The sequence below is a fragment of the Sminthopsis crassicaudata genome, chromosome 1 (assembly GCF_048593235.1).
Source record: "Sminthopsis crassicaudata isolate SCR6 chromosome 1, ASM4859323v1, whole genome shotgun sequence".
Taxonomy (NCBI): Eukaryota; Metazoa; Chordata; class Mammalia; order Dasyuromorphia; family Dasyuridae; genus Sminthopsis; species Sminthopsis crassicaudata.
This window is the reverse complement of record NC_133617.1, coordinates 230,174,657-230,187,541: the sequence shown is the minus strand read 5'-3', so window position 1 is coordinate 230,187,541 and position 12,885 is coordinate 230,174,657.

Here is a 12,885-nt window from a genome sequence, read left to right as displayed (position 1 = left end):
TGAAAACAAAAAGTACTGCATTTTATATCCTCTCTGATTAAAAAAAATATATTATCATGAGAATTTTACATGTCAGTGATAACAAGAATCCATCTAAAACCTAAATTAAAATGACCAATAACAATAATTTGTTATTTAGGTAGGAGGAGTGTTAGAAAAAAAAAATTTGAGACAATTTTTCCCTCTTAGTATGAGAAATCTTGTCAATTTATCTTTTTAACTAGTAGTTATAGAACAAATTAAATATCACATTAACTACATTAGTCATATATTTTATGTAATTTCAGAGATTCAACATTACCCAAAAACAAGTTATTGAATCAAATTTCTATCCTGAAGACTTAAATGTGATTTATCATATATTTTTACTAGACAAGAAAGATCTTAGGAACTCAAGAAGAAGAAGAAAATCCTTTCCTTCAGAAAAGAGCAGCAATTTTTATCTTTAGTTATTTTTTAAAATTTTGGGGGAATAAGTTAAACTAATTAAATTTCTTTGTGCATGTCACTCAAGAATGACTACAGAGGGACAATCAAGTTCAGCTAAAAATAACTGGAGAGGATACATTTTTAAATAGTGACTGAGCTGAATTCTACTTGTTGGCATAAATAGCTCATCAATCTTACCATCTCCAAATGACATGGAGGATATAATTTTCCAACACTTTATTTAAAATAAATATGAAAAATCCTCCAGTCATTTTTTATTTTAAAGTATATTAAATAATCAGGAAGTGAAATAGATTTTCACTGATTCGTAAAATTACATTTTTTACAAGATGACAAATTTTATGTAGGGCATAACAACTTGTTGGTTTGACTGGTTGAAAATTATACTAGCCATTAAGAAATGTTTTTTGGGGGATTGTTTAACAAGACCTTCAATCTCTCTTCATAGACATGCTTTTGAAAAAAACAAGATTTTATTTAAAACAGATGGAAAACTAGGCCCTGTTGTGTCTATTTTCTAAACTATTATTATTCAAATATTCAAATTCTACTTCAAAAACTTTTAAAATATTAATGAGAAAAATTATGAAAAACTAAGATATGTTACTTCTTATGTTAGAATCTTGTCATCCTATAAACCTCTATAACTTGCTTACTTCATAATCTGTAGTAAAATCTTTCTTTCCAATAGACAGAACTTAGCATTGCCCAAATGAGGCAATATTCTTTGTATATTCTCTCCACCTTAATTTTTCATCTATCTGATACCTCTTCATATCAAAGGTCTCCTGGACACCTTTAGATTGTTTATCTTTCTGATTTCTCTCTCATCCAAAGACTTGATTAAATTCCTCTGGCTCTCATGTGTTTTACAATTGATTATAAAATTACTTGGACATCAGGAAAAAAAAAAAAAACTTTTAACAGACTCAGAGTTCAATGACCTCCAGGCATATTTTTCTCCTTTTCCTTTCAATTACATTCAGATACCAAACCTTGCTTTGTTTATTTATTTCAATCTTCTAAATAGTTTTTTGAGGAATATGAGGTACCATAAGATTATAGATTTAGAGAAAAAAATAAATTTAGGAATGATCTAGCTCAACCTCTTCAATTTACAGAGGAAAAAAATTAGATCCAAATAGAAGTGTGGTTTGTGGAAATTTAGGTAAAGATTGTTTCCATTCCAAACTAAGGGTATTGTAATACTAGAGAAACTGAGGCTAGAAAAGATTGTTTATCATCTTTAATGTGGAGAGTGTAAGCTAGTTGGCTGAAATGGAAATATACATCTAAAGCATTCGGGTCCAGAGCACCTGAGGCTTTTATATAAGATTTTTTAGCAAGCAAAATACAAAAGCCAGAGTGCAATTAGTCTTGCAGCTATTATCTTTACTTCCATAAAGAGAGGGCAGGGAGAAAGGAATTAACTTGGTATTTACAGCTTAGTGATTGTGGCTGTCAGACAGGGGAATAGGACCATACTTGGCTAGATAGGGGCTCCAACAAAGGCACAACTGCAGGACATAAAATTGTCCTTGACAATAATTCTATTCCCAGAGTAGTTTTTGGACAAGGATGAAGTCAGAGAGGCAAGCACCTAGATAGTGTTTTTCTTTTCTATCCTTCATTGTGTTGTAATGGTATATGAAGGAGAGTTGTAGCCTCTAGGTTTAAAGTTTTCTTTTTAAACTCAATTTTTCCAAGTCTAATTGCACAAAAGAAAAAGGGGAGGGTGAGGTGTATGGCCTGCTATCCAGAGCCTAATAATATGTTCGTCAATTGAGGAATGGCTGAACAAGTTATGGTTTATGATTGTAATGGAATATTATTGTGCTATAAAAATGATGAGCAAAATGATTTCAGAAAAACTTGGAAAGATCTACATGAACTGATGCAAAATAAAGTGAGAAAAACCAGGGGACATTGTACATGATAATAGCAATATTGTAAGAATAATCAGCTGTCAATTATTAAGTTATTCTTAGCAATATAATGATCCAAGACAAACCCAAAGGTTTATTCATGATGAAAGATACTATCCACTTTGAGAAAAAGAACTGATGAAGTCTAAACTCAGATTAAAGCATAGTATTTTTCATTTTCTTTCTTTATAATTCTAGTTTGAATCCATAAAATGATTAATATGTAAATGTTTTACATGATTATACATGTATAATCCTATATCAAATTGTTTACCATCTCAGGGAAGAAGGGAAGAAAGGAGTAATAGAATTTGGAACTCAAAACTTAAAAAAAAAAAAAAGTTAAAAAAAAAGAAAGAATTTACATGAAAAGACAGAGGAATATAACTTTTTTTTTTTTTTAAAGATGGTTTCCATTACCTCATTTCTATCGATGGGAATTTTCAAAGTAAGAATTATAATACAATACTGAAACTGCAAAAAGCAACCTCATTGCCAAAATGTAAAATTAAGGTTTGGAAAAATGGCCACAAAATCATGAACCTCCTCAAAATAATGGAATTTATTGTCTGAAGAAGATTTCCAACTTCATAGTAAGGATTTTTAAATGCTTCCTTCTAGAAGTGATCTCTTAAGAAAAATGTCAGAACAAGTTGTCTTTCAAACAATATTAGACTGTTCAATAGTTTTAGAACAAAATCTTCCACCAAGTCAGTATGAAATATAAACTCTAAAAACAGGAAAAATATTTATCTAGTTTATACCCAAATTATTTAGCCTTTAAATTTTGAACCACTGTATGCTTCACTACTTTTATTGCCTAATATAATACTGTAATTATCTAATGACTTCTCATTACCTTTTTTGTTATTTGGAAAAGGGATTTCATCATGCACATTCTAATCATGTTCAGGCCAGAAGACTGGTTTTGAGAAAGGGGTTATCAATTAAATAAAAAATTAACTGAATTGTTAGGTCAGCTTTATCTTACTATCTAGATAAGGCTAACTCAGATCTTTTTTGATTGTTCAATTGACCATCAAATAAAGGCAAAGTGTTCAGGACACAGAAAGTTCAATTTTGCCCCAACTCCTTAAATTGAGTAGGATATAGAAATTCTAAAGCAGGATTTCTCAAACTAAGGCCCTCGGGCCATTATGAGTCCGGCTGGGTTATGGCTGAGGGGCGGAGATAGAGTGTGAATTTTTGTTTTTACTATAGTCCAGCCCTCTAACAGTTTGAGAGACGGTGAACTGGCCCTCTATTTAAAAAGTTTGAGGACCACTGTAAAGAAACGTTTAATGTTTTTAATAACTTTATGATCTGAGCAGACAAAAAATTAGTGAGGACATAGCAGATGTACTCCTTTAAAGACAACTATAACAACTCTCATTATTTGAATTTTTTGAATATTTGAAGGCAATTATTATGCACTCAAGTCTTTTCTTTTCAGGGTAAATCTATCCTTGTTCTTCATAAAACATTAACTAAAGACCCTTTGCCATTTTAATTGCCCCCATTTAGTGACCATCCTATTTTTCAATTTCCATTCTAAAAAATGAAACTGTGACCTGAACACAGTACTGCAGATGTGATCTGGGCAGTAAGATACACCATCCCAACCAGCTCCCTCAGTCTGACACTATGCATTACTTAAGGCATTGGGTAGTTAAGTGACTCAGTGGCTAGAGTGCTGAGACTGGTTTCAGAAAGATCTGAGTTTAAAACCAGACACAAAGATCTACTAGTTGTATCACCCTAGGCAAGTCACTTAGTCTATTTGCCTCAGTGAAATGAAGATAAAAATAGCTTGTACCACACAGGGTTGCTATGAGGACTAATGAAATAGTAATTATAAAGCATTTAGCACAGTAACTGGTACACAATAAGCATTTTATAAAGGTTAGCTGTTATTATTTTCTTAGTATTATTATATAATAGGTTGCCACCTTGGTAGTATCATTTCAGAAATGTTGCTTCTTAGAAGTTGAATTCTTTTGGGTAAAGACCAATATAGAGTTTTTTTTTATTGCCCTATTATACTCATTTTGAATCTGATTCCATTTAAATTATCTTTTTTTTAATTACCATCTAGGCATTTCTCCCTAACCTTATACTTATGAAATTTATCTTTGAACCCGAATGCCCAAATGTAGGCATTACATTTATTCTGATTAAATTCCATCATGTTAGACTTAGTCCAATATTCTGGGACAAAAGCAGTCTTTTACCATGCTAGTTCTATCTTCCAATATGCTTAGCTATCCCTTCAAGCTTTGTGTCATCTATAAATCTAATAAATCTTCTGCTTCATCAAAATTATTTTTTATAATGTTAACCATCATAGGACAAACAAAGATTCATGGAAGACCTCCTTCTTTCCAAGTTACTATTAAGTTAACTAACCATTCAACCAAATTAGAACCCATTTCTTCATGTCAAATTCCTAACTAAAATCTAGGGAAATTATCTACATGTCCCTAATGTATCAGTGCAGTAAATCTATCAAAAAAGGAATTAAGGTTATTTGACATAAGTTCTTGTCGATGAGGTCATGTTGGCTCTTTGGTATCCCCACTGCCTTCTCTAGTGGTTCCTTCATTGTCCCTTCAATAATACTTTCTAAGGTTTTACCAAGAGTTCACAGTGACTTAATTTCCCTTTTTTGAAAGTTGGGCCATTTTTTTCTTTCTCTGTTTTTTCAGCATCATTCCTATTTCACATTTCAAAGACAATAATTCAGCAACCACTGATGTAAAATCATTCAGCACACCACCCTATCATGTAACATATCTAGGTCTAATTATTAGAATTCACTAAGAGCTGTGAGGATGAACTGAACCAGGAGAACATTATACACTGGAACAGGAACATTGTGTGATGATCAACAACGACTTACTTGGCTCTTTCCAGCAACACAATGAGCCAAGACAATTCCAAAAGATTCATGATGGAAAATTCTGTCTACATCCTGAGAAAGAACTGATAGTCCCATTGCAAATAGAAACATTCTGCTTTTGCTTTATTGTGTTTCCCTTTATTTCTGTTTCTTCTTTCACAACATGACTAATATGGAGATATGTTTTACGTGATTGAACATGTATAACCTGTATCAAATTGCTTACTGTCTTTAGGGTTGGAATTTTGGAACTCAAAAATTTTATTTTAAAAAATTAATGTTAAAAATTGACTTTACATGTAATTAGAAAAAATGCTATTAAAAAACAACAATCTTATGTTTGATACTTGTTAGTCACTTTATTCTGGATCTTCACAACCAAAGATCATTTTCCCTAGCAGTAAACAAAAATAAAATAAAATAAACCAAAACTAGAGTTAAGTAGCTATTCCTTCTCTATGTAGTCATTTATCATTATTCCCATCATCCACCCCAAAACAGTAATCATAGCTTTCCTTTGACCTTTCATTTTCCATGATGTAATAATAATTAATTAGCTAAAGGAGCAGCTAATTAAAACTTTGGATTTTTGTGTTTTGGTTTGGTTTGGTTTGGGTTGGATTTTTTAGCTTTGCTTTCCTCACCAGCTTTGGATAATTCTGATCATTAGCACTCCTGATGCTATTCTTATAAGCTCATTCCAAGATATCTATATTCATTCTCTATTATCTGCCTTTGCTTTTTGTTTTCTGCACATTCTTTTTTTTTTAATCTAATTTGGTTGGTGAGTTTTACCTTTTTCTATTGGTTGCTTTAAACAATTCTACAGCTAGCAACTGCAATATATAGAGTTCCCTGCTTAGAACCAAAAAGATCTGAATTTAAATCCAGTCTTAGACACATACTACCAGATTGATCCTAAATAAGACTTAACAGTCAATTGCCTCTTTTTCCTCAACTGTAAAATGGGAGTATTGATAACACCTACTTCCAAGGTTATTATGAAGATAAAATAGATCTTAGCACAGTGAGTGACTTGGAATAAATGCTTAATAAAACTTTATTCCTCACCAAAATTATTTTCCTTTGTGTCTTCCAAATTTTATTCTTGAGTTTTTCATCTGTCCTAGGCTTACTTTCCTGTAAATTTTTAGTCCATTAGATCTTAAGAAAAACAAATTTTCTACTCTGTGAAACCTGTTTTCCTAAAATCAAAAATTTCAAACTATGCCTGGACTTTTTTTTATTCCTCTATCACAAATTCATTTTTCCCAAAGGTTCCCATTATTTGCATTCTAGTAACTAGTTTATTTCTCTTAGTAATAGATTCAGAATAGGATTCCCCTTTGTTGGTCCCATCAATGAAATTATCATTAAAGCCAGTCAAACTGTAAGCTGCTCTGCTTTAAGTACAAAAAGAACACCAGCAGATCTCTAGATAATTGAAGAACCCATCCATCACTCCATTGAGGCAAGACTTATGATTGTTAGCTTCCAAACCCTCAAGCTGAGGGCTATTGATGGCCCAGAGTAAGCCTGAATGCAACCAAGTACTTTATTGAGTCCATTTAGCTCAAGCAAAAGATACAGGGGACAGATTTGATTTTTTAAAAGTAGCTTTAATCTTCTCAGCACCTAAATAAGTGACTTTATATGTATTATATTACATTCTACTCTTTTTTCATCTCCAAGATACTCTGAGGCATCAGATTCTTCCCTATTGATATGCAAATGCATACATAATCATATATCCTGCATATACATCCTTACACATAATGCCAGATTCTGTGGTGTGGGAGAGAGACCTGATTTTCATTGATTTCTTTTATTTTTATACTACAAATATTTATATTCTCCCTTATATAAGGTATCTCATAATAAAGTAAGGTAAAATTAATACTTACAGTAATCTCATCAGAAACCATGCAGAATATTTCACATAAATAGTATTAATCACCTCTCTATTTTGTAAGCAAATTAAAGAAATCAATTTTCTCTTCCTTCCACCCTCAACTCCATTCAATAAAAGAAAAGAAAATTTCCCATAAAAATATACATTATCAAATTTAAAAACCTCCTTCAAAGATTGTATTCAAAAGTACATGGATATATCATTCTGCAACCTAAATCTATCGCTTCTCTGTAAGGAGAGAATATTGCATCATCAATCCCTGGAATCATAACTGACCATTTTACTCACAACATTTTTATAGCTTCCTAAGCTGTTTGTTGTTTCAATGTTGTATAATTGCATAAATTGTTCTGATTTTAATCATTTTGTTATCCATCACCTTATAAATATCCTCAAACTTGTTCATTTTTGTAATATTGACATTTTATGATAAATTGTTTCACTGGTTCTCCTTTTATCACTCTGTGTCTATATGAGTCTTTCTATGTCTTTTTTAAATCATCTATTTACTCAGTTTTTATTGCACAATAGTACAACATACATATATCATAGCTTATTCAACCATTTCTCAAATGATGGATATCCTTTTAATTATCAGTTATTTTTTTTTGCTACCACAAAAAAGAGCTTCTAAAATATTTTTGTACAGAAAGGACCTTTTCCTCTTTCTTTGATCTCTTTTGGGTATAGTCCTACCAGAGGAACAGTTGGGTCAAAGAGCATGTGCTATTTAACATTTTTTATTTATAATTGCTAACTGCTTAATTTCAGAATGCAAAAATCATTCACAGGTCCACCAACAGCACATTGAGGTTCTTGGTTTCTTGCATTTTCTACAACAGTTAACATTTTCTCCTTTTATCATCTTTGACATTCTGATGAGTTTGAGATGGAATCTCAGAACTACCTTAATTTGCATTTTACTAATTAGTAGTGACTGGGAGAATTTTTTCTTGTGACTATATATAGCCTGTGTTTCTTTCCTTGAGAATTGTCTATTCATATTTTTATACCATTTATTAATTTAGAAAAGATTTTTTCCCTAAAATTTAAATCAGTTCCTTATATATCTTGGAAATGAGATCTTTATCAGAATAACTTGCTGCAAAGATTTTGGAGTTTGTTTTTTTTTTTTAACAATTGTTTTCTTTTTAAGCTTACCTTTATTCAGTTTGTTTCTGAAAAAAAAATTCACTTTATATAACTAAAACTAACCATTTTCTCTCTATTCCTTTTTTTGTCATGAACTTTTCTTGTATCCATAGATTTGATAGGTACTTTTTCCTTGCTTTTCTAATTTGTTTTATATGTAAGTAATGATTCAGAGTTTATTTTATATATGTATGAAGTATTGGTCTAGCTCTGATTTCTTCCACACTGCTATCCAATTTTCCCAGAAAATTTTGTCAAATAATGGATTTCTATCCTAGTAAGTGTTATCTTTGTGCTTATCAAATAATAAGTTATTAGATATATTTGTTTGTGCTGTGCATCTAATCTGTTCTACTGATTAATCTATTTTTCAACTTCCATAAATTGTTTTTAATAATTAATGATTTTAATAATTTGAGATGTAGCATTGTTATACTCCCTTTATTCATATTGATTTTCATGATTTTCTTAAGATATTTGATGTTTTTACCTCTGTCAATTTTATTATTAATTGTTCTAATTCTATAAAGCAAACTTTTATATTGTGATTGGTATGGCATTAAATAAATTAATATATAGTTGTTATTTTTATTATATCACCTTAAATTATTCTATTTTTCCACTTATTTAGGTCTATATTTCTATATACAGTTTTTTGTACCTGTGCTTATATAGTTCTTATGTGGATGGTAGAATCTCAAATATTTTATACATTCTGTAGTAATTTAAAATTGAATTTCTTGTTCTACCTCTTCCTGTTGGATTTTATTGGTATAAAGAAATGCTGGTGATTTTGTGTGGATTTATGTTATATCCTGAAAGTCTGTTAAATTTATATATCAATTCAATTAATTTTAATTGATTTTTTAAGAGTTCTTTAATATACCATCATATAATCTACTCCCCAAAACAGTTTTGTTTCTTCTTTATACATTATTTCCTCAATTTATTTTTTTAATCTTATTGTTAAAGTCAGAATTTCTAATATTTTTTTCAAGTAAATTAAAAAATAAGGGACATCCTTATTTCACCCCTGAATTTTTTGTTAAGGATTCTAGTTTACTTCTATTATAAACAATGTCTCTCAGTTTTAAATATACTTATCACTTTTAAAGAAAGCTCTGTTTATTTCTATGTTTTTAGTATCTCCAACAGAAATCAGTGCTGTTTTTTTTCAAAAGTTTTTTCTATATCTAAGATGATCATATAATTTTGTTGATTTGGTAACTAACACAGTTGATTAAGTTTATACTAGTTTTCCTAATATTAAATCAACCTTATATTCATGATATAAATCTGTTGGTCATGACATACAATCTTTGTGATGGGTTGTTTTAGCTTCTTTTCTCATATTTTATTTAACATTTTTGCATCCTTGTTTAACAAGGATTTTGGTCTGTAGTTTTATCTTCTTATTTGATTTTCCCGGTTTATATATCAATATTGTACTAGAGTCATAGAAGGATTTAGTAGTATTCATTCTGAGGCTATTTTTGAAAATAATTCATTTAATATTCAAATTAATTGTTCTTTGGATGTTTGATAAAATTTTTTGTGAATCTACTTGGCCTTGTAGTTTTTTCCCCCCCATTGGAATTCATTTATGGTTTGTTGAATTTCTTCCCCTAAAACTGAGTTGCTTAAATTCTCTATTTCTCATTGTGCCAAATTTGAATATTTTATAGTTTTGTAAATATTTAACTCATTTAAGTTGTTTTTATTATAGATAGAAAAAAATATACTATTGTATCATATTATTAATATTCATTTATATGATTATCTTTTCTTCATTTATTTTGATTTTTAATTATTTCTTTCATTTATTTTATTTATCATCCTCCTTTTTCATTTTGATACCGGTAATTTGGCTTAACTTTTTCTTCTTTTAAATCAATTTACTTAATGGTTTATATATTTTGTAAAGGTCCTAACTTTATTCATTTATTCTAATGGATTCTTTGTTTTTAATCTTATTAATTTCTTCTTTGATTTTTAAGATATTTATTTTAATTAGAGATTTTTAGTTTGTTAATTTTCTAATTTTTTTGTTGTCCTTTTTCTTTTCTTTTTTTTTTTTTTTTTTGTTAATTAAAAATATAAACTTTTAAGTCCTTCCTGGGCTGTATATGAAAAATTTTGGACTGTTATCTCATAGTTATTATTAACTTTAATTATGTATTATTTCTGTTATTTAATTGACCTCACAATTCTTTAGACTTAAGTTAATCTCATGTTAATTTTAATGTTTCCTCCCCAATGTCCCTTTATTTCATATATTTATTGTATTGTGCCCAGTAAAAGTTATGCATAATATTTGCTTTTCTGCATCTGTTTGTGAGGTTTTTATGTTCTAAGACCTGATTAGTTTTTGTAAAGATGCTATGTAGAGTTCAGAAATGTGTGTATAGCTAGGTCACAAATAATATGAGTTCAAATAATGTGAAATTCAATTTAGTAGGCACAAACCTACATCTCATAACCCTTCCAAAATAAGGTCAAAATGGGTACATGATTTAGACATAAAAGGTGACACTATAAGCAAATTTGGAGGCCAAGGGATAGTTTATCTATCAGATCTTTGGAGAAGGGAGGAATTTATGGCCAAAGAAAAACTAGAAAAAATTATGAAATGCAAAATGGACAATTTTGCATTAAATGTCTTTCTTTCTTTTTTTCCCTCTTCCCCCCCCCCCCTTAGGCTGGGGTTAAGTGACTTGCCGAGGGTCATACAGCTAGGAAGTGTTAAGTGTCTGAGACCAGATTTGAACTTGGGTCCTCCTGAATTCAAGGTTGGTGCTCTATCCACTGCGCCACCTAACTGCCCCAATTTTACACTAAATCAAAAAGGGTTTGCACAAACAAAACCAACACAGCCAAGATTAGAAGGGAAGCAGAAAGCTGAAAGGGAAAATTTTACCACCAATGTTTCTGGAAAAGGCCTCATTTCTAAAATATTTTAAAGAAATAAGTCAAATTTATAAGAATACAAATCATTCTCCAATTGATGAATGGACAAAGGATATAATCAGACCATTTTCAAATAAAGAAATCAATTCTGATGGACAGAGTTCTTTTCAATAGCAAAATGATTCAGGCCAATTACAATGGTCTTGCGATGGAAAGAGCCATCTTCACAGAGAGAATTATGGGAATTGAATGTGGATCACAACATAGTATTTTCATTTTTTGTTGTTGTTTGCTTGCATTTTGTTTTCTCTCTCATTTTTTCCCTTTTTGATCTGATTTTTCTCATGCAATAAGATAATTGTGGAAATGTATATAGAAGAATTGCACATGTTTGACATATATTGGATTACTTGCCATCTGTGGAGGATTACTTGCCATCTGTGGAGGGAAGGGAGGAAGAAAAAAATTAGAATACAGATTTTGCAAGGATGAATATTAAAAATTATTTATGCATGTTTTGAAAACAAAAGGCTTTAAAACATGGTCAAAAGATATAAACAGACAATTTTCAGATAAAGAAATCAAAACCATGTATTAATCAAATAAAAACGCTCTATATCCCTATTGATTAGAGAAATGCAAATTAAAACAACTCTGAGGGTACCACCTCATATTACTCAGATTGGCTAAGACTACAGAAAAAATGATAAATATTGGAGTGGATAGGGGAAAACTGGGACATTAATGCATTGTTGGTGGAGTTGTGAAATGATCCAACAATTCTGGAAACCAATTCAGAACTATGCCCAAAGGACTATAAAATTGTTCATACCCTTTGATCAGTGCCACTACTGGATCTGAATCCCAAAGAGATCATAAAAAAGGGAAAAGGGCCCACATGTGCAATAATGTTTGTAGCAGCTCTTTTTGTGGTGGCAAAAAAATTGGAAAATGAGTAGATGCCCTTCACTTGGAGAATGGCTGAGTAAGTTATGGTATGTGAAAGTAATGAAATATTATTGTTCTGTAAAAGTGATGAATAAGCTGATTTTAAACAGGCCTGGAAAGATTTACATGAAGTCATGATGAGCAAAACAAGCAAAACCAGGAAAAAATTGTATTCAACAATAGCTTTTTCTCAATGGTTAGTGATCCAAGTGATCCAAGACAATTCCAGAAAACTTTGGATAGAAATGCCATTCAAATACAAATAGAGAACTATGGAGACAATATAAATCAGCACGTCTTGTTCACTTTTTTTCCCTTTTTTCTCTGTTTTTTTTTTCTCTCATAGTTTTTCCCTTTTGGTCTGATTTTTCTTTCCTAGCATGATTCATAAGGAAATATCTTTTTAAAAATGAATGTATATGTATAATTTTAAAATGGTGTTTCTGCATGTAACTAAGGAAAATAAAAAATTTAAAAATAAAAAAATAAATTAAATTTAGTGAAAATTATAAATGGTATTTGGTCACATTACATGCAAGCCAAAATTCAAATAATCCAAGCCAGTCAAACATTTTAACACACTATTACATCTGTATTCTGTACTTAAGTACCATAGCATATAAATATATGTTACCAGATGAGCAACAACTGTCTCATTTATTTGTTTGTTTATTTATTTATTTTTGCTGAGG